This window comes from Phyllobates terribilis, unplaced genomic scaffold, assembly GCF_046119375.1.
Source record: "Phyllobates terribilis strain yellow unplaced genomic scaffold, ASM4611937v1 Scaffold_8__6_contigs__length_399053987, whole genome shotgun sequence".
NCBI classification, from domain to species: Eukaryota; Metazoa; Chordata; class Amphibia; order Anura; family Dendrobatidae; genus Phyllobates; species Phyllobates terribilis.
The window spans coordinates 14625377-14652778 of NW_027362768.1; positions in this window are offsets into that span (position 1 = coordinate 14625377).

Below are 27402 nucleotides of genomic sequence, written 5' to 3' on the forward strand. Positions count from 1 at the left end.
AGCAGATACCAGGAGATGTGGAGGGAGCCATAGGAGGGCAACAACCCAGCAGCAGGACCGTTACCTCCTCATTTGTGCAAAGAGGAACCGGAGGAGCACTCCCAGAGCCCTGCAAAATGACCTCCAGCAGGCCACAAATGTGCATGTGTCTACACAAACAGTTAGAAACCGACTCCATGAGGGTGGTATGAGGGCTCGACGTCCACAGATGGGGGTTGTACTCACAGTCCAACACCATGCAGGACGCTTGGCATTTGCCAGAGAACACCAGGATTGGCAAAGTCGCCACAGGCGCCCTGTGCTCTTCACAGATGAAAGCAGGTTCACACTGAGCACATGTGACGGACGTGACAGAGGCTGGAGACGCTGTGGAGAGCGATCTGCTGCCTGCAACATCCTTCAGCATGACCGGTTTGGCAGTGGGACAGTAATGGTGTGGGGTGGCATTTCTTTGGAGGGCCGCACAGCCCTCCATGTGCGCGCCAGAGGTAGTATGACTGCCATTAGGTACCGAGATGAGATCGTCAGACCCCTTGTGAGACCATATGCTGGTGCGGTTGGCCCTGGGTTCCTCCTAATGCAAGACAATGCCAGACCTCATGTGCCTGGAGTGTGTCAGCAGTTCCTGCAAGATGAAGGCATTGAAGCTATGGACTGGCCCGCCCATTCCCCAGACGTGAATCCGATTGAGCACATCTGGGACATCATGTCTCGCTCCTTCCACCAACGTCACGTTGCACCACAGACTGTCCAGGAGTTGGCAGATGCTTTAGTCCAGGTCTGAGTGGAGATCCCACAGGAGACCATCCGCAACCTCCTCAGGAGCATGCCCAGGCGTTGTAGGGAGGTCAGACAGGCACGTGGAGGCCACACAGAATACTGAGCCTCATTTTGACTTGTTTTAAGGACATTACATCAAAGTTGGATCAGTCTGTAGTGTGTTTTTACACTTGAATTTTGGGGGTGACTCCAAATCCAGGCCTCCATTGGTTAATAGATTTGATTTCCATTGATGATTTTTGTGTGATTTTGTTGTCAGCACATTCAACTTTGTACAGAACAAAGTATTCAATGAGAATATTTCATTCATACAGATCTAGGATGTGTTATTTGAGTGTTCCCTTTATTTTTTGAGCAGTGTAGATAGATGGATAGATAGATAGATAGATAGATAGATAGATAGATAGATAGATAGATAGATAGATAGATAGATAGATAGAAAGAAAATGAAAAAAGAGGCAGCACTCCAATATAAGCAAAAAGAAAAAAGGCCCTTTAATAGCCCATGTGGCGTGGCAACGTTTCGGTGACATAGAACCTTTCTCAAGCAGTGAACATAGCCATGTGAGAGGTATATATAGGAGTGTTACAACTTTGTATAATCACAGTCTCATTAATATAAGTATCAAAAAATCCATACTACATATCATCATGTGCAGTATGTAAAAAAAAATACAGAACAATTAAAGTGCTAGTGACAAAATAGAACGTTGAGAAACATAAATATTTAATTTATCCATCATAAAGTGCTACAGTACATTAATAGAACAATATTGAGTACATGTGTGCGCATGATTAGAAGAAAGACTCACCCATCATTATAATCATTATAATCAGAGGGATAAAAATGCCAATATCTGCATCCAAGAAGTGCTACTGCACATGTCTGCGCTTTTCATAGCTTGTTAGCGAATAGAAAATCATCTAACTCAAAAAAACTTTTGTGCAGGCGTGAGCACCTGAGGATCGTGGACGCCATCTTGGAAAAGGGCAAATCTTCCCAAAGTTGTTTACATCAATGCTGCAAGTATTTGAATCGAAAAAAAATACATAGAAGCTGTTTCAGGAGGGAAACAAATCCCTATGCAGCAGTTATTATGATGATATAAGCATTTTAGCAATAGATTATATATTTAAAGGGGCCATGCTGAAGGAAGATATAACTTTCTATTATGCCCATTTAATTTGAGTCATCCACCATATGACGCGCCCCCAGGGCCGTGGGGTACTCGGCAGCCGGGCCTCTGGTTGCCGGGGGATATCATGGCGGCTTTCCCGGTCCGTGGCCCAGGGCGGTCACTTAAAAGGGGGGAATGTTTATAGGGGATTTGTCGTGACGCTACCTGTGGATTCTGGTAAGAGGTTACCAGCGCTGCGGCAGTCCACTGAGGCTGATGTTAGGGGCAGCTATGATGGGACGGCTCCCCACAGGTGAAGCAGGACTCACGGCAGTGTAGAGGTGTAGAAAGATGGTGGAAGCAGGAGAGAGACGGCAGGACGGTCCCAGAGGAAGTACAGGCACACACACAAGGGCAAACTTCAATACCTTTACTTGTGGTGATGCAAGTACGGTCCAGGGCACTCAGGGCGAAGGGCACACTTCTGGACTCTCCCCAGTGAGCGGGTGTAAGGCCTCCTGATCTGTGTCTTTTACTCTCTAAGCTTCGGGCCTGCCTGGAGCTAGGCCTGGCTTGCTTACTGCTTCCTTCTTGTACCTACTGACCTGGCGGTAGGGTTTTCTCCTGGTTCCCACTATTCCTGGTCGCTGGAGCCTTAGTGGTACCTAACCCTGTTGCTGTGGTCAGCGGTTGGTTAACCAGGGATTACGGTTGTTCCTATTGGTCATAAAGATCCCTGTAGGCGCGGACCCGGTGTCCGGTATATGGTTCGGGGTGAGCCTGTTATGCTCCTCTGCCCCCTATGCGTTTCTCTTTCTTCTCCTCAGTCTGCAGACTCTCTCATGCAGACTCCCTGAGCAGACTCTCTGAGTTCTGTCCCTGTCTGTGCCTGACAGGAAATCTCACTTGCCTTCTAGCCCTCTCCTGGCTCTCACTGGCCAGACTAGCCCGCAGCTTGGGCCTAGCCTGGCCTTCAGCCACACAGACTTCAGGTTGTCTGGATCTGCAGCATGGTGTCACACTGTCTGACTTACTGAACTTCAGCCCCCAGTATATATATACCTGACAGGGCTCCATCTAGTGGACTTGGGTGGAGGTGTCTGCATGTATTGAGGCCACTGAGAATTCCATCCATACACCCCTCTGGGATCTGTGGCACCAGTGCGCAGCAGGGCGCCACACATATCCAGTGCATTACACAAGCACCAAGGAGATAATGGGAAAGTCACTGTAAACAAATAGGTGGAGAGAGTTAGAAAAAATATATTTAGAAAGACAGAATAGATAGAAAGGCAAACAGACTGATCGATCATACTTGCCAACTTTTGGTGGCTTGGTCTTTAAGGGCATCGAAAAATATTTCCCGCATAATCATGACCCTTTTTCTGCTTGTGCCCCTTAACATTCTGCTTTTTATCCCCTTAATATGTGTTTTGATGACTGGCATTATGTAGAAGAGACTTTCAGAAGTGAGACTTTTTGGGAGGTTTTCCAGCCCTCTCCTAGTTTGTGATGTCTCTCTTTTTCAGGAGCCTCCTAGAAATTAAGGGAGAGTTGGGTGATATGAAATAGATAGATTAGATAGACAGACGGACAGATAGATAAGCATTATGTTGAATACAATCATTTTAGCACAAAACTTTTCCAGTGAGCAAACAACTTAGATCCATGCATCTCTATGAACTTGTGTCAGTCATTTATAACACTGCTGTATTTAAAGCAGGTCACTCAAATAAAACTAAATATATTACAAAAAAGCAACTAGATGACAATGTTATTCAAACCACACCTGTTTTGATGATAATATTAGTACAGTTTCTGCATAAAATGTACCTGCAGGAATTTTTATCTGCGTATTTTCTACCCATTCTCTCAGCAAATCCCATTACCAAGCAGCACCCTTGGGTGCAAGCCTTGTCAAAATTTATCAAGCGGAGAGGCGGCTGCTATGCTTCTGACCCTGTGCTCTGACACTGCAGATCCTAATCTGTGACTACAGCTTTCACTTAGAATCCAGACTTCAAGCAGCAAGTGTAATGCATAATTCAGCAGGTACAATATGTCCTAACTCTGCATCCAGGGAACGGAAAAAAAAATATCTCTGTGCAGACGTCCCCTTGTTTCAAAGAGTCAAAAAGTGCTCCAGATGTCAGGATCCTCCTCAGAGCGCATCCTCTCGGTTTTCCCCTGGGCCGCATGAACTGATTTCCCTCCCAAAGATGTTTCTTTTTCAGTTTTTCTCATAGGTTCTTTCTTTGTTTTGCCATTCCGTCAAGGGCGGGGGTTGCCATGGAGATGGAATGAGATGTCCTGCTGTTTTCACCTTTGCTGTCTTGTTTGGTACAGATCGCTGTCCTCAGACCAAACGTGGTGGATGAGATGCACATACAGATGTCTGATTTCCTGGCAGCTGGTCTCCAGGGCCTGCTATAACACAGCACTTCACAATCTGGCATTCATCCTCTCTCTCACTCTCTAATGGCCCCATCACATGTCTCTCTGCCTTTCTGATCTTTCTTTTAAGTGGGACAAAGCATCGCATGAAAGTATATTTCTGAAAGCTTTCATGTCCGACCCCTTTACCTAAACTGTTAAAATAACGGAGCTTCTACCTGCTAATATAAAAACCCTTAGTAAAGAGGTCAAATTCTATAGGATCAGATTAATCACTTGTAATAGCTTACATCTCTATTGCTAACACATTATTATTCAAGCACATCATTATTTGTCTAAGACTATGAAAAGAGAGCAACGCAATAGGATGTACTGCAGTATGGCACTAAATCCTAGTCCTTACATTATGCCACTTATACCTTTTGTGAATAGATAGATAGATAGATAGATAGATAGATAGATATAGGTAGATAGATGAATGATAGATAGATAGATAGATAGATAGATAGATAGATAGATAGATAGATGAATGATAGATAGATAGATAGATAGATAGATAGATAGATAGATAGATAGATAGATAGATAGATAGATAGATAGGACAATAATCCTCTGAACTTCCTTTGCCTAAACTCTAATATCGGCAAAATGATTCTAGTATTTACCTAGGCCCCAAAACCTCATGAGGTATCATGAAACCCAGTTCCAGGCTTCATGCGTCACAATGGCATACATCACACTACAACATCATGATGTCCCCGGGGTCTTGCTAATGCTAGAGATGCCCAGGATATCGAAATTCAAGCTCCATCAGAGGAAGTTCAAAGGACAATGGTCTGGCTTCCCCAGGGTAGCTACATCGATGCCAGATCAGGGTCTTGCAAATCTTTTTGCTCTGATAGATAAGTAAAGAAGCAGCACCAGCAAGAGAACAGGGGTGCCAAGCCTCCCAGGCAAACACCATTCCACCAATATAGAGATAAAAAAACAGAAGCAACACAACAACTGAAAAAATAGAAAAAAATTTAGATTTAATAGCCTATAATGATGGCATTTTGGTTCAAGATGAGAACCTTTTTCAAGCTTTTACAACTTAAATAAGATGTGTTTTCTCCAAATTCAATGCGAAATGCCACTTTTTATAACTACTGCACTCTCAGGATTAGTCAATTCATTCACAATAAGCATCTATAGTATTTAATAGAACCCGTTTGGCTGTTATGATCTGTTACAAACGTGGTGCATAGCTAGACTCCAGATTATAACAGTGTTCTTAAGGAATCTTAGCTCATTTCCTATGGGCAATAGTCTCCAGTTCACTAATATCTTTGGATTTGCATACTGCAACCACCTGATTCAAATTTGAACTAAGATTTTCAATGGGGTTCAAATTAAGTGACTGTGATGGCCACTCCAGAGTCTTCCAAAACTTCTGAAACTAAGCTTTGGTAGACTTAGAGGTATGTTTGGGATCCTTGTCTTTTTGGAAGTTCCAAGGATGAACAAGCTTCAGTTTCTCTACAAAAGGTTTGATGTTTTATATTAAGATTTCCTAATATTTGATAGAATCCATCCTGCCCTCCAAATGCTGCAGGTTGTCAGTGCCAGAGGAAGCAAAACAGTCCCAGAGCATCAACCACACTGCCATGCTTCATGCTTTTCAGTATATGCTTCATTCTCCCTCTTCCAGAAATATGGCAGATTCACAGGTCCGAAAAGTTCCAGCTATGTCTGATCACTCCACAGAACAATATCAAAAACTTAGACGGGAAATTTAAATGGTTTCGTGCAAATTCAAGCTGACTTTTCTTGGCTTCAGGTTTAGCAGATATGTCTGCCTTGGAACATAGGAATTTGGAGCACAGAAACCTTCAGCATTTAGTGTGCATCTTATTATGTAAACTGAAACTTCAGTGCCTACTACCACCAAATTATGTTTCAGATCTTACAGTCATTCAAGGTCTTTCACCCTCCTCAGGTCCCTCTTGGCAATTGTTTATTTGCATCTGGAAGCAACACCTGAATGTGCCCTCTTGGGTGTACCCTTTGTAGCTTAAACAGCTTCCACTCTTCTGGAGAAGCTTTCTACAAAATTTTGGAGTGTGTCTGCTCGGCAGCCCCTATCTTGTTTATAGACCTTGTCCACTATGTAATTATCTTCATCATCATCCCTAACTCAGCTAACAGTGGCTTCTGTGTGGAAAATAGACTTACCTGTTTCTCACCAAGAGACTTGCCCTTGCTCAGAGTTTCTCTACCATTGCCAATGCAACTACCACCATGGCTTGCAGAAAAGCTTTCTACAAGATTTTGGAGTGTGTCTGTGGGAATTTTGCCCATACATACAGAAGAGCAATTGTCTAGTCTGATATTAATGTTCATCTATAGAGACTGGCTCGCAATCTCTATTTTAGTTCCCAAAGGTGTACAAGTGAGATTAAGGTCAGTGCTCTGTTTAGGCAAGCCAAGTTCTTCCACATCGAATTTGACATGAAACTTGCTTTGTTCGACATGGTACAGTCATGATGATACAGAAAAAGGCCTTACCCAAACTGTTCCCACAATTTTTTGAAGCATTCAACTATTCAAACTGTCTTAATATTCTGAAACATTAAAGGACCAATTCATCAAGCCTGGCAATTTTCTCACCAGTCTTGAGGAGGTGTGTTGTAGTCACACACTGGGGATTTATTAAGAGGCGCATGGAGTGTCGGACAAGTGGCATACATCTTCATGCTCCAATTTAGACATCTTACACCAGTCACAACAAGAGTTTTCAGGCAATGTTGGTTCTCCTCCACCAACAGATCATTCGGAATCACCTGCACCTGAACTGACCACAGAAGAAGCAAATTTTGCCTGGAGGATCTTTTTACCGCACATTGCCTCCACTTTGTATTACTGAGGCCAACACCTACTTGGCAGCCCCTATCTTGTTTATAGTCCTTGTCCACTATGCAATTATCTTCATCATCATCCCTAACTCAGCTAACAGTGGCCTCTGTGTGGAAAATCACCTCACCTGTTTCTCACCAAGAGACTTGCCCTTGCTCAGAGTTTCTCTTCCATTGCCAATGCGACTACTACCATGGCTTGCAGAGCCAACAACACCACTAGGTTTTTGAATTATCTCCTCCTAACCAATTTCATCTGAGTACAAAGGTTGACATCATCTCTTTCAATAAATCAAATGGAAGAATGTGTTCAAGTGAAATATTTTTCTTAGCCCCCAATGTGTTGTAGTTTAGGGGACTAAGGGAAATAACAGATACAGTTGTCATTGAAGGATTTGAAATCATGCTGTGTACAACATTAAATGTTATGGTGGAGGTGACTAAGCAGAACATTAACTGAAGCTGACATTGCTGCTGTTAGAAGTAACATTATGCCCTCTGCTTCCTCACCACTAGCAGACTCTGTGGATACAAAGGAGATGGTACATGTTAAAAGATAATAAGAAACTAGTTCAATGGTTAGTACTGCAGCTTTGCAGCACTGGGGTCCTCCTGGGTTCAAATCCCACCAAGACAACATCTGCAAGGAGTTTGTATGTTTTCCCTGTATTTGCGTGGGTTTCCTCCCACACTCCAAAGACATACAGATAGGGAATCTAGATTGTGAGTCCCAATGGGGACAGTGATGATAATATCTGTAAAGCAATGTGGAATTAATAGCGCTATATAATTGAGTAAACTAAATAAATAAACTAAAGGCGAGTGTATGAGGTTTAATGGTTAACCACTTCGCGCCAGAGCCTGTTTTTGCCTTCGTGACCGGGCCAATTTTTTCAATTCTGACCAGTGTCACTTTATGAAGTAATTACTCTGGAACGCTTCAACGGATTCCCCTGATTCTGAGAATATTTTTTGTGCCATATTGTGCTTCATGATAGTGGTAAAATTTCTTTGATATCACTTGCGTTTATTTGTGAAAAAATATGAAATTTGGCAAAAATTTTTAAAATTTTGCAATTTTCAAACTTTGAATTTTCATGCCCTTAAATCAGAGAGATATGTCACACAAAATAGTTAATAAATGACATTTACCACATGTCTACTTTACATCAGCATAATTTTCGAACCAAAATTTTTTTTTGTTAGGAAGCTATAAGGGTTAAAATATGACCAGCGATTTCTCATTTTTTCAACAAAATTTACATAAACATTTTTTTAGGGACCACATCTTATTTGAAGTGATTTTGAGGGGCCTTTATGACAGAAAATACCCAAAAGAGACACCATTCTAAAAACTGCACCCCTCAAGGTGCTTAAAACCACATTCAAGAAGTTTATTAACCCTTCAGGTGTTTCACGGGAATTTTTGGAATATGGAAGAAAACAATGAACATTTAACTTTTTTTCACAAAAATGTTACTTTAGACCCAATTTTTTTATTTTCACAGGGGTAACAGGAAAAAATGGAATACACAATTTGTAGTGCAATTTCTCATGAGCGCGCTGATACCCATATGTGAGGGAAAACCACTGTTTGGGTGCACTTCAGGGTTCGGAAGGGAAGGAGCGCCATTAGACTTTTTGAATGTAAAATTTGTTTGAATAATTAGCAGACGCCATGTTGCGTTTGGAGAGCCCCTGATGTGCCTAAACAGTGGAAACCCCTCACAAGTAATACCATTTTGGAAACTAGACCCCTTAGGGAACTTATCTAGATGTGTGGTGAGCACCTTGAACCCCAAGGTGCTTCACAGAAGTTTATAATATTGAGCTGTAAAAATAAAATTTTCACATTTTTCCCACAAAAACGTTTTTTATCCCTTAATTTTGCATTATCATAAGGGTAATAGGATAAATTCCACCATGAAATTTGTTGTGCAATTTCTCCTGAATACACCGATACCCAATATGTGGAGGCAAACCACTGTTTGGGCGCACGGCAGGGTTTGAAAGGGAAGGAGCGCCATTTGACTTTTTGAATGTAAAATTTGTTTGAATAATTAGCAGACGCCATGTCGCATTTGGGGAGCTCCTGATGTGCCTAAACAGTGGAAACCCCCCACAAGTGCCAAAAATTTGGAAACTAGACCCCTTAGGGTCAGGTGCTTCACAGAAGTTTATAATATTGAGCCGTAAAAATAAAATTTTCACATTTTTCCCACAAAAAATGTTTTCCATTCCCTAATTTTGCATTATCATGAGGATAACAGGAGAAATTGCACCATGAAATTTGTTGTGGGGGAAAACCACTGCTTTGGTGTACGGCAGGGTTCGGAAGAGAAAGGAGCGCTATGTTGGCTGGGATAGGTTGCAGACACCATGTCACATTTGAAGAGTCGCTGACATGCCGAAACAGCAGAAACCCCCACAAGTGACCCCATTTTGTAAACTACACCTCTCAAGGAATTCATCTAGGGAAGTAGTGAGCATTTTTTAATTTTTTAATTTATACCATTGGGCAGTGAAAAAAACATAATTATATTTTTACCACAAAAAAATGTTTTACCCTCAGATTTTACATTTTCACACAGGACAATGGGTAAAAATGGTGCCGAAATGTGTCACACAATTTCTTCTAAAAGTGGCAATACCCCATATGTGGCTGTATCGTACTGCTTAGCCATACGGCGAGATTTGGGAGGGACGGAGCGCTATTTGACAATTGGAGAACAAATTATTGTAGAATAGGGATTTGGATTTGGGAGCACAACATTTTCTGAATTTCTTTTGGGGGGCAAGGGCCATTTCGCTTTTCCAGAGCCTTTCTGCTACCAGTAAATTGGAATATTTTTAACAGATGATGGACCTGAGTGGGGACTAGCTTTTTTTGAGGACTGAGTTGAAGCTTTTATTGGGAACATTTTACGTAACATTTATCCGGCGCTCTAGGCTGAGCACTTACATCGGGGTTTCCATCAAAATTTCCAAGTGATGTAATTCAGATGAAACCCCTGCGGGATCCATTCACTGTAATGAGGCAGCAGAGTTACTCTGGAATCCGTCTGGCCTCTGTTTAGTGGTGTCCTTTTTTTCAGAAGTGCACAAAACTGTGGCCAAACGCACTTTTATGCACGCCTAAAAAAACTGACACTGTGGGATCACAGGCCAGATGGCATCCACAGTGGCCTATATCTGCCTCATTACAGGGAATCTTCCTTCATGGGTTCCGTCTGAATCACGTATTTCAGAGATTTACACGGAAACTCTGGTGTAAGTGCTCAGCGCAGAGCGCAGGATAAATGTGAGCAGAGCACTAAGAGACGCTTTTTTTTGCAAAATCTATTTTTTGCATCGCCATGTTTTGAGAGCTATAATTTTTCCATATTTCGGCCAACAGAGTCATGTGATGGCTTGTTTTTTGCGGGACGAGTTGACATTTTTATTGGTACCTCTTTTGGGTATGTGACATTTTTTGATCGCTTTCTATTCCGTTTTTTGGGAGGTAAAATTAACAAAAACCAACAATTCAGGAATTGTTTTTTGAGGTTTTTTTTATGCCGTTCTGCGTGTGGTAAAAGTGAAAAGGCAGCATTGTTCTTCGGGTCAGTACGTTTACAGCGATACTACACTTACTGTATATATTTTTTATGTTTTGGCGCTTTTACACAATATAACAATTTTATAGAAAAAATTTTTTTTTGCATCGCTTTATTCTGAGTGCTATAACTTTTTTATTTTTCCGCTTATGGAGCTGTATGGCGGCTTTTTTTTTGCGGAACAAGATGACGTTTTCAGCGGTACCATTTCTTTTTCCATTTTGCTTTTTGATCGCATTTTTTTCCACTTTTTGTTTGGCGATATGATGAAAAAGCATAGTTTTTTGCTCTGTTTTTTATTTATTTTTATTACGGTGAGCACAGAAGGAGTTAATTAGTGTGACAGTTTTATAGATCAAGTTGTTTCAGATGTGGTGATGCCAAATATGTGTACTTTTTTTGTTTTTGCATAAATATACGGATTTATTGGTTTAATATTTTATTTATTTATTTTTATTTATTTTGTGATTTTTTTTAACAGTTTGAAAACATTTTTTTGACTTTTTTTACATTTTTACTTAGTCCCTGTATGGGACATTAATTTTTATTTTTCTAATCACTGATGTCATGCCTTGAAAAAGGTTTTCCTACCGAAACGTGCGTCGGGGTGACGGTAGCAGAGCCTGTCTGGTGGCCTTACCCAGGTACATAGCTATTTTAGCTTATTTATGACCAATTGTTTGTATTACTTCCATCTGTATAAGGGTTTTAACTCTTTTGTTTCTGGGTATTTTGATTGTGATGGGATATTATTGTTTTGGGGGTACAATTTGGAAAAGGTATTCTTGATGGTTGGTAAATATTTATTAATACATGTGACCCTGTTGCTGTCCCCCTTATATTTCCACTTGCTATATAGGCTGACCTTTCGGGCGCTGTGTCACAGTTTTTAACATTGTTTTATTCATGTGGATCCAGCACTCTGTGTCCACTCTGTCGTCCGCATTTATCTTTGTAATTTGTGTTTACTACATGTGTTAATAAAGGAATTTTCTTACTTCTTTACAATTTTGAACTTGTGTGGCCATCTTTTTGTTTCTCTGCCTCACAGAGGAACAATCCCCCCTTTCCTTTACTGTTACAAGATGATGGCCCGTTCTCTTTATTAGTCCTATATGCAATAACATGGGTCCATTGGGATTAGATTTATCTTCACTGTGTTGTTTGCATCTGTGTTTCTGTCTCCCACTAATGTAATAGACATTTATTACATTGCATGACATCTTTTCTGACTGTTTCACAGTCAGTGTCTCCTGTTGGACTCAGCTGCAGGGCTGAGCTCAGCAGGACACCATATATGGCAGATCTGGAGGCGGTCATGTGACCTCCAGCTGCCATAACAACGGAAGGTCCTGGAAGATATCAGGGGGCCGTCGGAGAGGTAAGTTGACGACCCCCTCTCCTTTCACTATCTTCTATATGCCGCGATCACTATAGATCGCGGCATATAGAAGATAGCAAAGGGTTAACATCATTGGGACCTGATCCAATCAGGTCCCGATGATGTCCCCTATTAGAGCTATCACTCTGCACCGGAACCTGAGCACTTGCAGGACCCTGGGGGTCCTGAGCGCTGAGGGACCACCCACCGTTTTTAAACGTCGGCGCTGCACAGAGCCCAGGCAGCGCCGACGTTTATGTACAGTGGGCGGTCCTGAACCAGTTAAATAAATAAATAATCATAGGTGGCAAAAATAGCAAATCAAACCTATTAATACTTACAAAGTGAGAAACTTCATGTCACAGAAGCTCATGTGGACAATGGACCTCCAATTTCCACAGGGTCACTCCATCTACAATTCCTTCAAAAAGTAGAAGAATAGGCAAAAATTTCAGCCTCTTAATGTGAAAAGGTAGTAGAGACATACCCCAAAAGACTGCAGCAGTAATCGCAGCAAAAGGTGGTCCAACAAAGTATTGATGAAGGGGGGGGGGGGCTGAATACAATTTCATGCCACAATTATCAGGTGTACATTTTTAAAATATTTAGAAAACCCATGTATCATTTCCTTTATATTTCACAAATAATTGCAACTTAGTGCTGGTATAGCATATAAAATCCCAATAAAATACATTTACGTTTGTGGGTGTATGGTAAAAAAAGTAAAAAAGTGCACAGGGTATAAATACTTTTTTAAGGCACTGTACCCAACTAGAAATAGGTTATATTGTGCACACATAGTTACCACCGATATGTCCAAACCACAAGCCACTTTTGACACATAATTGGTGGAGCGCACAGCCAGGTTCAACTGCCAAACTCAGATAAGCATAAAATATGGTGATGATCGCCAACATTAAATTGTAAAAAAAAATAGGTACATAAATGTAAATGCCAAAAATATTGCTCATTACCAAACCAAAACTGTTTGGTGGAGAAAACTTGTAGGTAGGAAAAATAGATTCTTAATGGAAACTAAAATATGAAAAATACTAAGAAATTGCATTATATGATATGTTTGTTTGGCCAATCTTCCACGACACAGTTTCATTAAAGCTGCTTTCTTATTCCTTTACCCTTGAGCTGTTCATGGACTATTTATTGTATGGAAGTCTCATTTAGATATCTCATGATATATATGACCCGTAGATGTACGTGAAGCTTTTTTGGAAAAAAAAATAGATCCCTTTTTCTAATCCTTTAATATATTGAGGAAATTAAACATTGATGCAAAGAAGTGAATGATTAATAAACACAAAACAATCCTCTTTTAGTACTTATAGGTAGCTTGGTCAGCATTTACAAGCTTTTTGTGGATTTTGTTCATGTGCACACTACAGTTTTTCTTTATTTCTCTGTGCAAAACGATTTTATTCTCTCTCAAGTTGCACAGGAGGAAAAATGTTTTTTTCGAAGTTTAGGCATAATTACATTGTAGTCTGGACCATTGAATTGGCTTCTGCATTATTTTTGTCTTTTAGCCATTTTTGTGTAACTTTTCCTTTTTGTTAACTGCCAGCACTATGCTTCGTGGCAAGATGGTGCCACACACAGAAATACTTCAAGGGTCTTTTTCAGGTAGACTCTGGATCAAAAAAATGCTTAAACAATGCTAAAAGAGAATGAATACATGCATTGTAATGTCAAAGCTACTTGCTGTGTATATGTTATGTCTTGTTTGAGCTTCTTTTAAATGACCTGGTTATTCTTCCGGAGGCTTGAAATTGAAAGCCACTCAATGGTTTATATCAAAATGTCCCCCATCCCCCCCCTAAAAAAAAAAAAATGCTGTGAAGATGACAAAAAATACATATAAATAATAAAAAGATCCCGAAAAAAGGTGCTTCAGTCCTAATGTCCTGAAGCATCTTCCACTGGCAAAACTCAACAAGTACACCGGTATCTAAAAGATGCCATGTGCACATACCCCAACTCTCCAATTAAAACTCATGGTCTTTGAACTCTGTGGATTTTGGAGAGTTTCTGTTTTGAAAACTCCTGAAAAATGTTAGTGTGAGCATATCCTTGAAATGTTTTTGAAGAGCACTGGAAGATATTTTTTCCTGAAGTGCTTTTGCAGCTTTTTTTGGCTTGACAATGGTTACTTCGGAGAGGTTTCTTTTATAATCTGTTTTAAATGAAGTAATGTGCACATTTTTTCCCATCAAAAACTTTTTAAGACCTCTGTGGAAAAAAAAGAATTTCCAGTGACTCCTCATATGATAAGCAAAGAGGATTTCCCATAAAAATGAATTGGAAGAGTTTTCCAACCTTTTTTGAGAACGATTTTGGATCTGTTAAAAGAATTAAAAAAACATAGCCTTACTGCAATACCATGATGTTCTGACCATTTTTATAATTGACTTAACTGTTTTAAAACTGACATGCACATTTATACTCATTGCTATTTTTAAGTGAACATTGAAATGTGCTTCACAGTAGGAAGAATAAATATGAATTGCTTTATCTTTTTATTTAATAAATCTTATAAGAGGTGGGATAGGGAGTGGGCAAAATAGGTAGCCATGTGGGACACAAATAAAACAAAATGGTTTACAATGTATGGTTTTATAAAAAAAAAAGGCTCTGCTTTTACATTCTTGTGTACTAAAGTGCCATTATAGCCAGGTAGATTGGAAGTCACTAACACTGCTCTGCAAATTTCACCAACTGTGCCATTGAAGATGTTTGCTGGAGATACAGTTGGTAAATGGTTTGGTAAATTCTAAAAAGTTAATTTTTTTACTCATTAATGTACACTCTGCACTCCATCTTGACAGAGCCTTTGCTCAATATTAAGTAGAAGCCCCCTTTTGAGCTAGTACAGCCATGAGTCTTCTTGGGAATGATGCAACAAGTTTTTCACACCTGGATTTGGGGATCTTCTGCCACTCTTGCTTGCAGATTCTCTCCAGTTCCATCAGATGAAATGGTGAACGTTGGTGGACAGCCATTTTCAGGTCGCTCAATTGGGTTTAGGTCAGGGCTCTGGCTGGGCCAGTCAAGAATGGTCACAGAGTTGTTCTGAAGCCACTCCTTTGTTATTTTAGCATTGTGCTTAGGGTAATTGTCTTGTTGGAAGGTGAACCTTCTGCCAAGTGTGAGGTCAAGAGCACTCTGGAAGCGGTTTTCATTTAGGATATCTTTGTACTTGGCCACATTCATGTTTCCTTCAATTGCAACCATTCGTCCTGTCCCTGCAGTTGAAAAACACCCCCATAGCATGATGCTTCCACCACCATGTTTCACTGTTGGGATTGTATCGGGCAGGTGATGATCATTGCCTGGTTTTCTCCACACATACCGCTTAGAGTAATCACCAAAAAGTTCTATCTTCATCTCATCAGACCAGAGAATCTTATTTCTCATAGTCTGGGAGTCCTTTATGTGTTTTTGAGCAAACTCTATATGGGCTTTCATATGTCTTGCACTGAGAAGAGGCTTCTGTCGGGCCACTCTGCCATAAAGGCCCGACTGGTGGAGGGCTGCAGTGATAGTTGACTTTGTGGAACTTTCTCCCATCTCCCTTCTGCATCTCTGGAGCTCAGCCACAGTGATCTTGGGGTTCTTCTTTACCTCTCTCACCAAGGCTCTTCTCTCATGATTGCTCAGTTTGGCTGGACGGCCAGGTCTAGGAAGATTTCTTGTGGTCCCAAGCATCTTCCATTTAAGGATTATGGAGGCCACTGTGCTTCTAGGAACCTTGAGTACTGCAGAAATTCTTTGTAACCTTGGCCAGATCTGTGCCTTGCCACACTTCTGTCTCTGAGCTCCTTGGGCAGTTCCTTTGAGCTCCTGATTCTCATTTGGTCTGACATGCACTGTGAGCTGTGAGGTTTTATATAGACAGGTGTGTGCCTTTCCAAATCAAGTCCTATCAGTATAAATAAATGCAGCTGGACTCCAATGAAGGAGTAGAACCATCTCAAGGAGGATCACATGGAAATAGACAGCATGTGACTTAAATATGATTGTCTGAGCAAAAGGGTGTTTCTACTCAATACTGAGCAAGGGCTCAGTTAAGATGGAGTGCAGAGTGTACATTAATGAGAAAAAAAAATAACTTTTTAGAATTTACCAAATGGCTGCAATTAAACAAAGAGTGAAAAATTTAAGGTGTCTCAATACTTTCTGTACCCACTGTATCTCCAGCAAAAATCTTCAACGGCACAGTTGGTGAAATTTTCAGAGCAGTGTTACTGACTTTCAATCTTCCTAGCTATAATGGCACTTTAGCTGAGCCTTTCAGTGATCATGATCTTCAGCCTACCTTTTTGGAAACCATGTACATGAAGTGCCAGTGGCTGCCTATTTACTGACTGTGCTCCCAACCATGCTGACTCATCTCTTCTCGGACCTGCAGCTTCCAAGACCTGGCTGAGACTTTTCCGTTCTCCAGAGACCCTTAGGGACTCTAACAAAGTTGCTCTCCATTCATTCCCTTCCCCAACTCACCTGCTGAGAGTCTTCTGCTGCCACAGATGTAGTGCTCCTTAGATATTCCCTTTTCTCTCTTTCACTGTTGTCTATGCTGACTTCTTCCACACATACAGACACACAAACCCAGGTGAAAATCACCTTGACCAGAGGGTGTCTTTACTTCTTCATTTGCCACCGCTTAACTGACTATCCCTAAAACTACCCATAAATCTACCCATAAATTCCCCAATCCTCCTCCATGGGCTGGCCCTACGTTTAACCCTGTCTTCCCTACTGACAGGAATTGCAGCCACAGAAGGATAACTGTTAAATACAATATAGTAAAATACATGTAAAATACATTTTGATGACAGGTGTTGTCAGAGGAGTGAAACGCCTTCCTCACCACCCTCACAAGTGCCTGCCTGCCAGCAATCATAATAGACTTGGAAGCCCGGGGTGTAAAGAACAATGTATTCTAATTTGAGATAAACAGATATTTTTAAATTCAAATTTGTCAACTTAGCTAAATTTTCCAGAAAAATTTGATTTGCGGTAAACAAATTTAGAAAGCTTGTATTTGCTCCAAAAAATCCACATGGGGGAGAGGAGTATGAGAGTCACAACTCTACTAGCTAAAAGAGCTTACCCTCTACAGGAGAGAGAACCCCGTTGACCATAAGAGCTTATACACTACAGAAGAGAGATACATACCCAGTGGCTTTGGAGATGGAAAATGACTGTTTTACTGGGAACTGTGGTTCTGTGATGTTGCAGGTACTGATCACCACTGTAGAAGGTGTGATACTCTATAAGATGTCATAGCCCCCCGAGGAAGCCACGCGAAACGCGTGTCGGGGCTGCAGCACGGCAGTGTGGTCACTCTAGTCCCCATGGGTGAGTCCCTGACCTTGATTTTTTCTCCCGTCTTGGTTACTTGACCTTCCCTTCTGAGTACTGGTTACCCTTTATACCTGGCAATACTTCTCTCACTTAGGTCCTTGAGCCTTTATACATGTTCTATAGCCGTGTGCATTATGTATACATGCTATTTCATCTGCTCTATGAACCATTAATTTGTTAAAGGGATGATTTACCTCTTTTCTCGGGGGACCCACTAATAAATTGCCGTATCTGCTTTGTGTGTACTCCTACCCTGTATGACCCTCTTTTTAATTGTTCTACATATTTTTAATTTTTCTATCAAATAAAAGTGTTTTTTAAATACATCAATATTGTCCTATAATTGATTTGTAGGGTGTTCTACTCCAATTTTTCAAGGCTTAAAGATGTCATAGCTGCAGGGCATTATGGATAGGCCCGCACAACAACGCAAATTAATGTTAACCTACTCTCTGATTCTTCAGTAGTATGGGAAATGGTGCAAATGCTGTTTTTGTGAACTGCTAATCAAATCGCAAAATGTTTGAATTTACATGAAACCACAAATTTCATGAAACTCGACTTGAACTCAATCATCCGCGGATTGATCCGCTCATTTCTAATTCTAAAACCCCTCATTTGGGGTACTTAAGGGAGCGTTTTTACATTGGGGTTCAAATTATTTTCTGTTGTAAGAAAAGGAATTTACATTTATTGAATACACACTAAATGCAAAACATATGAATATTTGATGGGAACTGTAGATGGATAGATAGATAGATAGATAGATAGATAGATAGATAGATAGATAGATAGATAGATAGATAGATAGATAGACAACTTTCTCCTGTCTTTTATCATTTATAAATATATTGGCTGAGGTTTACAGCAGCCCTCTATAAGCCGTCTCTAACAAGCTGTGACATTCTAATTCTGTGATCTCCGGTTGCATTGCTCTTTTTCGGAGGGAGGGAGAATGTTTACAAAACACCTTGTTATTTTCAGGTCAGGGGTCAGAAACAAAACTACAAATGAAGATTCATCTTCAGAAGGAAATTCTTCCATGGCTTGAAAGGATATTTAAATTGAGCGAGTCTGCCTGCCAGAGGACTTATTTGAGAATTCAGAAGGAGGTTCCCCTAGGACATTTCAGAGTGAGAGATAGCTGCCTTCCTTCCTGGCAGGTCATTACGGTGGATCATGCTGGGACACTGCGCAGTGTGACACCGGCTCTCTCCATTTAGATGCTAGAGTCCAAAAAAAAATGAGAAGAAAAAGAAATTTCAAAAATACCTGACAGAGCAAAGGAAATCAGGTTTGAAGTATGAAGAGATGTGTATTTCGCAGACATTTAGGCTGAGGTTTGTTAACAATCTTTGGAGGTTGAATCCTGAGTGCTTTCCCTACCATTTTCTTCTCAGTGTAGCTCTTACTAATGTGATTTTTGTCCAACAGCATAGTGGCAGCAACACCAAGTAATATCAGAAATAAAGCCAGACGGAGCAGGTACGAGACAAGAAGGTTCACACAAAAGCTTCCTAGAACAAATCATTGTGATATACTGTCTCATCACTCACCATTCCTGAGAACTCAGGTCAGAAAAAACTATCATATGTGTCATGTTCACCTCTCCTCCACCTGAATTAGATGTCCGATATCACACTGCATTCATGCTGTATCACATGGGAGCTGAGATCAGTTGTACTATGGCAGATAATACAGTTCCGAGAGGCAAGGATTTCCCACTGATGGGCATGTTGGCTTATCTTAATACTGTGAGTGCACACAAGCTCGGACTGGCCCACAGGAGAACAGGAGAATCCTCTGGTAGGCCCCTGTGAAGGAGTACTAATGAGTAGCGCTATTAAACTTGATTCACAATTTGCAAAAAAAGGTCTAATCTAATTATTCATTAAACAAGCTAGCCAAGTTATTATTACATAGAAGCAAAAGTAAATTTGTTTACTAGGGTCAGGTTAATTTTTGCATGTAGCTGAACAGTGGGCCCAAGAATCAATGTTACTGGTGAGCCTTTGCAAATTCAGTCAGACACTAAGTACACACATTGCATATGTCCACTAACAGCAGTTGATCAAAAAGTAGGCAAAAATAGCTTATCAATTTAAACAAGTGGCACATCATACAACTGCCAAACACTGGGTTTCACCCTGTGTGCTTCTTCTGGGGCATGAGGGTGGGTCTAATAAATTATAGATAAATGCAATAGATTAAAAGGAAATAAAGGTGAAAACATCACATTACAATAAAAAAAATACTTTTGCATAGTGCCATCTAATTGCATACATATAAATATCAACATTTTAAGAATGAGATGCTTTTTTATATCATGTGTTTATGTTATATGCACCTTCCTGGCCTTTATATCCATTACCAGCTCTACAAAGTAAAAAAATATGTATCATTTACCGATTGAAATGTTTCAAATGTTTTTAACATATTCTAGTCTTGGCTTGTACTTAATGATCTTGTTTTATATATAATTTTGTGTGCATGTAATAAAACCCCTTTCTTTGATTTTGATGTTTTTTATTTTTTTTTTGCCTCACTTGCTTTTCACGAGTTTCCAAACCGCAAGAAAGGAGTGTGATATCAGACCTCTGCTTCATGCAGAGAAGAGGTGCGCTTGCACAGGGGATCTTTTATTTTGCTTGACTTTTCGATGAACGTTGAGACTTCTTATCGCTTTAATGAGATTTTTAGCTTAGCTTTGCCCTATGTGATCATATGAACCCAAACACACTCACACCGAAGAACAAAACACCCAAAGGCTTCATCTTTAACATTTCCCTGCACTGCACTAAGGGGATTTTTATTTTTACTAATTTAGAAAACTTTCCCTTTCATGTAGGATTTGATTCTGGAAAATCAGGACTGTATCTCAGAGTATTGATCCCTGCAGCAATGTATGTGCATATGTATATTTAGCTTTTAAAACCTGGGGTATTGCTAGGGCCTGGAGGAATATACCAAGTTTTGTTTATTTTAATGACAAACTCCTCTGCGTTACTTCTGAAAATGATGATATCATTTAGACAGTGTTCTCCTTGTCAGGATGTGCAAGGCCAGGGCTCCTGTCTCTCTGTGGAGCTGTGGTTTACAAGGGACTAAAGTGTTATTAATAAGTAATCTCACTTGCTGGCAGGAGGATTTAACACATTTTAGTAAGTGAAGGCAGATTTACCCACTAATCCACATGCTGTATTTCCTTCTGAGTTTCCTTTGGTAGTAATAAATTATTATATTTCTATCTTCACCTGACCAAATGACAGGGTAACCATAAATTTCCAATAAAAAAAAATATTAAAGTTCACAGTAAAATATTACATTTCTGAAAGCATAAACTAAACTTAAAAGGTTCATATTTAACATTATTTAATTTTAAATATTGATATAAATAATCTCAACAGAAATGTTGAGCAACTTTTTATACACAGTGCTTTGCTCATGCTAATCCTAAATTATATCTTGCATTTTAGCTCATTCCTAATCAGTACCCAATTCATAGTTCTGCAAGCTGCTGAGTTCATGAATTCTGGCAACCCCTGCTGCTTCAGGGTCTAAAGGGGGCATTCTTTGTTGAATTGATATAACAGATATACATCCTACTAATTCAAACTTACATAGTTACATAGTTTATAAGGCCGAAAAAAGACAAGCGTCCATCCAGTTCAGCCTATTTCTTGTGCATTCCGCAGCGTTGATCCAGGGGAAGGCAAAAAAAAAAAAAAAACATGCGGTATAGGCCAATTTACATCATTGAGGAAAAATTCACTTCCCGACACCAATCTGGCAGTCAGATTAAATCCCTGGATTAATTAACTAAGCATAAGATGTAATTTTATTGTTCTCAAGAAAGGCGTCCAGGCCTCTCTTGAACTCATTAAGTGAGTTGGACATCACCACTTCCTCTCCCAGAGAGTTCCAGAGTCTCACGGCTCTGACCGTAAAGAATCTCCTTCTATGCTGGTGCAGGAACCTCCTTTCCTCCAGAGGCATAGTGTGCCCTCTCGTCTTTGTCACCATCCTTGGTATAAACAGGTCATGGGAGAGATCTCTGTACTGCCCCCGATGTGTTTTCTATTCTTCTGTAGAGAATAGAAAGGCAAAAACTTACATAACACAAAAGTCCATTTTAATTTTAAAAATAAAATTGTTCCCAATACTAAATAAGTAATCTAGTGAACATAACTTGTAATATTATTACAATAAAGAAAGACATCCAGTTTTTCATTATTATTTTTCAGTGAATTAAAGGTTAATGACCACCTTATGCCTTTATGGCAAAGCCATAGAACATGCCATAAGCCATCTGGAGACAGTCCGGATGGGTGGTTCCACTGAGCTAGAAGCTGGTAGTAGGCTTAGGTATTAGGAACTACTGTGCTGCTTTGGAGGCCATTTGACCATTGTAGAGATTGACAGGGGGCCAGAACTTTGGAGGTGTGAGGGTCTCTCCTATGTAACGTTTGATCTGATGAAGCTCTAGCTCTGTGGCTGTGAAGCTAATGCGAGGCCTGAAGGAACCCAGAAAGGGGTGAACAGTGCAGAGCTCACAAAGAGGAGAGGCAATGGATGGGTCCAGTTACGGGGTATGATAGAAGCCAGTTCAGTAGTGACTACTGAGGAGCCATAGCATCGGCCTGGTTACCTGAAGGCCTGAGAAGTGACCTGGTCATTCAGTTATAGAGTTTATCAGACTGAAATATGTTAGAGAAACAGGGCACATCACTGAAGCCAGATAACTGAAAAGATGGTAACAATTTGCAAACTTTCGAGACCTACTTAGGTCTCTTCATCTAGCATGGAATAGACCCGAATAGTCTCGAAAGCTTGCAATTTGTTACCATTTTTTCAGTTAACCATTAAAAGGTATCAACCCCTGAGGACTCTCAATTCTTAATATTTTTTTATCTAATGGCTAACACGGCACAAAGATTTATCTTTTTCCCGAAGCCAGATAAGTGAGAAACATGCATCTTTGAAAGGTTGCTTGGGTAAAGAGAAACATGGCTCTTAAAAGAAAGGCCTAGTCAAGGAAGATGTAGCCATTAGTGTTGAGCCACCCCCGTAGTGTTCGAGTTCGGTTCGGTTCGTCGAACACCCGTGTGTTCGCCGAACTGTTCGTCGAACTGTTCGTCGAACACCTTCGAACACCGTTAAAACCAATGGCAGGCAAACAAAAACACATAGAAACACATAGAAAACACCTTCAAAGGTGTCCAAAAGCTGACAAACTGCTCAGAAGACATAACTAACACATGGAAAAGTGACAAGTACATATAGTCATGCGAAAATAAAAGAGATGGAGGAGTAAAAGGAGGGGGAGACACAGATATAGGCATGTCATGCCCTTCTAAAATCCAAAAAGTGAGAAGCCGACACGGCCAGTCCGCTCCTGCCCGTGCCACCTCCGTGTCGCCGGGTTTGTGCCAGAGCCGCGGTGAACCCTGATGGCCAGCCCCCCTCTCCCAATACTGGTGCCTGTCCGCTGGTGGGTCGAGCGAGCCCCCCTGTGGTGGAGGCAGCTCTAAGCTTTTTAATTTAAATTGTCTCTCTAATTTGAATGAATACACTTTAAATCCATTTACAAGGATCTATTGGAGGGCAAGTCTCATGCCAGCAGCCGCGTAATTCCAGCTCCAGTAGCGTCCACTAAAGCTGCTGCAGTTAAAAAGCTTTTATAAGGATCGAGCTCGGCTGTCCACCGCAAGGCATCCTACTGCCAGTCCTAGCCCTGATGCCTTGGGGTGCCTCCTGATGCTCTTCACTGAGTATCCCATGGTCCCGAAGCATTTCCTTTGAAAAAATTAAGTGTCTAAACTACAGGTGGTGTAGCTTGCTTAACAGCCGGGATAATCCGCTGACTAGCAGACACTGCTACTAGGCACAAAGTATTTCCTGGGCTAGATGCAGTTAAAAATTTGTAATTAGATACTCTCGTTGGATGCTGAGAAAGCATTCCATAGAGTCTCCTGGCACGCCATATATGATTCTCTTAAAAAGCTTGGGGTAGGGGTCTAGGGGACCCTTTTATAGCCAAAATCACGGCCCTGTATCACAATACGTCACCTAGGCTGAAGATAAATGGAACTGTAGCACCCTGAGGGCTCGGTTGCTACAGAGGTATTGCACCTCACCCAGAGGTGTGATATCTCACTCTCAGGTAAGGATGGAGTGTGGATCAGGACCCGACACCTGCATGCATTACACCACATTGCCGTGGGGCAGGGCGACCAATATGCCTCTGAGATGGGCACGACAGTCCCTGTCCCTGGCTGGAGTGGGGGGAGGGAACACTGAGGAAAGGGAACCCTGTAGTGCAGGAGCAGGGAGGAAGCAGTTCCTGGGTGCATTGAGAAGGGAGTATAAAAGGTGGGCACCATCTTAGTTCAGTGCAAAGAAGTCTGAGCAGAAGTGGCAGGGAGCAGGGGCTCTGCATGAGCTCTGCTCCGGAGGCGGGCCTAGTAACAGAGGCCCAGGCCTGGAAGAGGGAGAAGGAAGGAAGAGGAGCGGAGAAGGCTCCAGGAACGAGGAATGAAGGGATCCCAGGGGTGCGGACGGGCGAGTCGCCACCGCACGCCCGAATCCACCTGCGTGGAGGGGTCAGGCCAAAGGGGGAGACCGGTCCCCGAAACTAGTGGAGGCAGGAAACGACCCTCAGCTAGAAACCGGAGGCTGTGACATTTTATGTGGCGCAGCCCCTCGCTACACCCGCTAGGAAGGCACCACATAGGGTCAGGGAAACTGGCGCCAAGTTTACCAAGAGGAGACCCGAGGCAGCCGGACAGAAAGGTTGGTAAGAAAGGCCAGACAAAGGACACACAAAGGGGGTCCTGTGAAGCGCTCCAAAGTTATCTGGGAGTTGTCTGAGCCCCTCACCTGGTGAGCACAGTACGACGTGGGCAGCCGTTACCTGCAGACGTGGTCTGGATAATAAGAACTGTGAGTAAAGGCCCTGGACTGCATCACTGACTCCGTGTCATTACTGCTGCTGCCCTGCACCATCACCCCCATCCTCCGCATACACTGCCCTGAGGCTATACTCCTCCCGTGGGGAGTTATGCTACGCTCTGCTGCACCCAAAACACCAGCCTCAGCGGTCTGCCCTGCAGCGGCGATTAACTCTGACCGTAATCCACGGGTGGCGTAGTCGGACATTTAAACATCAAAACCACATAAATAGTTCCGCCACTGGTTTGACCACCCTGAGCCACGGAACCGGGTCGCCGCCACGAAGACTACAACCACCAGCATCCACCAGAAAGGGTCCGGCTCCGGGTGTCCCAAGGCCCAGGGGGTGCATCAGAACATTTTCATCACCTTTCACAATCACCAATGGGACAAGGCAGGGATGTCCTCTGTCCCCTCTCTTATACATCCTAGTGACGGAGCACCTGCTCTCATCAATTCGCCATAACCCCAATATTAGGTGGATTGAGGTGGGAGGCACCGAGTACAAGTGCTCTCTATTTGCTGATGATTTCCTAGTATATATCACTCAATCACATATATCCATCCATGCTGTTATGGCTGAAATAGATCACTTTGTTACATGGTCAAATTTTAAAATCAATGCAGCGAAGTCTGAGGCCCTCGATGTCTCCCTCCCATAATCCATATAAGATTCCATCCAGTCCAACTTTCCCTTTGCCTGGCCCTCACAGGGTATCAAATACTTAGGAATTCCTATTCATAGAGACCTCTCCCATCTATGTTATCTTAATTTTGGGCCCTTTATTGAACAACTCCATACAGACCACGGTTGGCAAGTTAGAACTGTAAGATTCACTACGTGAACCACTGGTGTTTTGTGGAAAAGCACATGTACACTGCATTCCAAATTATTATGCAAAAAGTGTTTAGGAGTGATAAGGGAAGAATTTGTTTGTTTGTCAGTTAAACTCATTGATGGTGATGTGTGTCAGGGCTCTTTATATCACTGTAAGCAATTGCAGACACCTGTGCTAATTAGTTTGGCAGGTGTGTCCAATGAAAGGCAAGACTACTTAAGAAGGCTGTCTCACATTATTAAGCAGCCTACATTTTCTGCCAAAATGGGAAAGAAAAAGGATGTGTCGGCTGCTGAGAAGCAACAAATTGTGGAGTGTTTAGGTCAAGGCATGACTACAATCAACATTGTGCGATGATCAGGATGAAGTGTCTTGGCAATCAAGAAGTATGTAGCTGATTCACAGTACACACGTGTGCGTGCTGATAAGGGAAAATTGAGGACTCTTTCCTACAGGCAATTACGTCAGGTTGAAAGAGCAGCGGCAAAAAAGCCTTGTCATAGCAGCAGACAAGTTTTTGAAGCTGCTTGTGCCTCCAACGTCCACCGAACAACAAGATGCAGGGTCCTTCAGAGGTTTGCAGCTGTGCATACGCCATCCTGTCGACCTCCTCTATCCACTTCACACAAGCAGAAACGGCTCCAGTGGGCCAAACATTACATGAAGACTGATTTCAAAACAGTTTTGTTCACGGATGAGTGCCGTGCAGCGCTCGATGGTCCAGATGGATGGAGTGGAGGATGGCTGGTTGATGGACACCCCACGCAAACACGGCTACAGCGCCAACAAGGAGGAGGTGGAGTAATGTTTTGGGCTGGAATCATGGGGAGAGAGATTGTCGGCCCCTTTAGGATCCCTGAAGGCGCTAAAGATGAACTCCATAATGTATGTGGATTTTCTCAAACAGCACTTCCTGCCATGGTTCAAGAAGAAGAACCGTGTATTTCACAGCAAGAACATTTTTCTGCATGATAATGCACCATCTCATGCTGCACATAAAACATCTGCATCTCTGGCTGATATGGGTATAAAAGGGGACAAACTTATGGTGTGATCCCCATGCTCCCCTGACCTCTACCCCATTCAGAACCTTTGGAGCATCATTAAAAGGAGTGTCTATGATGGCGGGACGCAGTTCACATCTAAGCAACAGCTCTGGGAGGGTATTTTGTCCTCATGCAAAACAATTGAAGCAGAAACCATCCAAAACCTGACAAATTCAATGGACGAGAGAGTTCAGAAGCTCCTTTCGAACAAGGGGTCCTATGTGAAAATGTAACATCACCTAGAATAAAGTTTTGAGTTGAAAACTGTTTGATTTCAGTTTCTAGCAACCTGCTAATGCTTATAATTTCAAAAATGACCATTTTTTTGGTCTTTATTAAAATGAAAAGGTTGATCGAAAAGTTTGGGGGATCTAAGAGTGTGGCAACCCAGTAGTCATGATTACTTCGAATTCTGACAATATGAGGGTCATGCTGCAGGTAGTGCAGCAAGAAGGCACTTATGTGTCTTGCGCATCTCGGAGCCCCAAAATTATTTTCCGGGCTAGATGCAGCTAAAAATTAATATTAATTTTAAATCTGTTGAAGCTTTAGTATAGATGGCCTAATAGGATCAGTGCTGCACACTGCTACAAAGCCCAAATTATTTTCCAGTCAAGATACAGATAAACATGATTAGTAATTTTAAATCTGGTGGAGCTTATTATAGATGGCCTAATAGAATCAGTGCTGCACACTGCTACAAAGCCCAAATTATTTTCCAGCCAAGATACAGATAAACATGATTAGTAATTTGAAAGCTTAAAACGGTTGGTAGGGTGATTTTAACCAATCATCAAGCTTTTACTCTCCCCAGGATGACACAGGGGTAGAAAAGTCGTTTCGGATCCATGATTTGTTCATCTTTATGAACGTGAGTCTGTCTACATTATCAGTGGAGAGCCGCGTGCGCTTATCTGTCAGCACACCACCAGCAGCGCTGAACACACGTTCAGACAGAACGCTGGCTGAGGGGCATGACAAGATCTCCAAGGCGTAAGTGGCTAGCTCCGGCCATTTATCC